Source organism: Colobus angolensis, unplaced genomic scaffold (assembly GCF_000951035.1).
Source record: "Colobus angolensis palliatus isolate OR3802 unplaced genomic scaffold, Cang.pa_1.0 Scaffold173, whole genome shotgun sequence".
Taxonomy (NCBI): domain Eukaryota; kingdom Metazoa; phylum Chordata; class Mammalia; order Primates; family Cercopithecidae; genus Colobus; species Colobus angolensis.
This window is the reverse complement of record NW_012114855.1, coordinates 1,098,628-1,099,891: the sequence shown is the minus strand read 5'-3', so window position 1 is coordinate 1,099,891 and position 1,264 is coordinate 1,098,628.

The window sequence follows — 1,264 nt, the reverse complement described above, 5'->3', positions numbered from 1 at the left end:
AATGTCATGTATAAATATATTTATATATCATCCCATATATAAATATATTTTTTGTTTTGGGTAATTTAACCTATCAGTGACTCAGTTTCCCCCTGTAAAGTAGAAATGATAAAAGTGATAGTTATCCAATCCAATGGCTGTGATATTTAAATGAGTTAACATATATAAATGTCTTAGCATATGGAGGAGCGATAGGGGGCCCTTCTTTTTCCCATTCCTTATAATAAATCTCGTGCTTTCCTGACTCCATTCTGCAGGTCTCAAAGTAGCATCTCGTCAGTGAGCAAGTTTCTTAATCCAAAATCATTTTCTATTTTCCTTTCCTCAGTAATGACCCTATATCCTGTTTGACGTTTCGTGTTTGAAATTTTAAACAATTGCAGGAAAAATATTTGAAAAATATACCAGTTAAAGTCAAGGGAGTGAATGGGGCGACATGTCCCCTTCACCGGCCTAAGAAAAACCTCTGGGGAGCTCTCTGACTGAAGACAGGTCCGCGAAGACTGCTCTGAGTTACGGTAACTTAAGATTCACTTTGGAAAACAATGGCTGAAGAATGTCTTTTTCTTTTCTTTCTTTCATTCATTCATATTTTCTCTCTTTTTTCTTTTAAAATCCTTCCCTGCGAATTCTGCCTGACTGAAATGGGGCTAAAATGGAAAGGGTATTGAACCATAACGGGCATGTCCATAGCTGCAAATTCGACAATAATACACTTGTTAAACTGAGGGAGAGGTGCGAGTTGGCAGCTTAGAATAGATTTCATTTTCACTCTTCCTCTGCTGCCAGGAACACTGCTCATCTGTCTTCTGTGCTTTATCTCCTGGTGGGATTGAAAGCAAATGGCAGTCAACTCGGTCTGCATTGTTTTTGCCAATCTGGAAGCCGACTTTCTCACCCCCTGTTTGGCTGCTGGGAGGTTGTAGCCTTGTTGGGTCTTTGGTCCTGGGTGTGGTTTATCAGGAATCGCTGCTGTGGTTAATAACGTGATGCTGAAAGGTGGAAATTTTGCGTCATTTTGGGTTTGAAGAGGTTGAGAGGGAGGGCTGAGACATTCCTGCTGTTTGGAGTCAGAGCTGGATTTGAACGTTGGCCCTGCTACCTTGAATGAGCAACATTCTTGCCTTAATTGTTTATTATTATTATTATTTTTTATTATTATACTCTAAGTTCTAGGGTACATGTACACAACGTGCAGGTTTGTTACGTATGTATACATGTGCCATGTTGGTGTGCTGCACCCATTAACTCATCATTTATATCA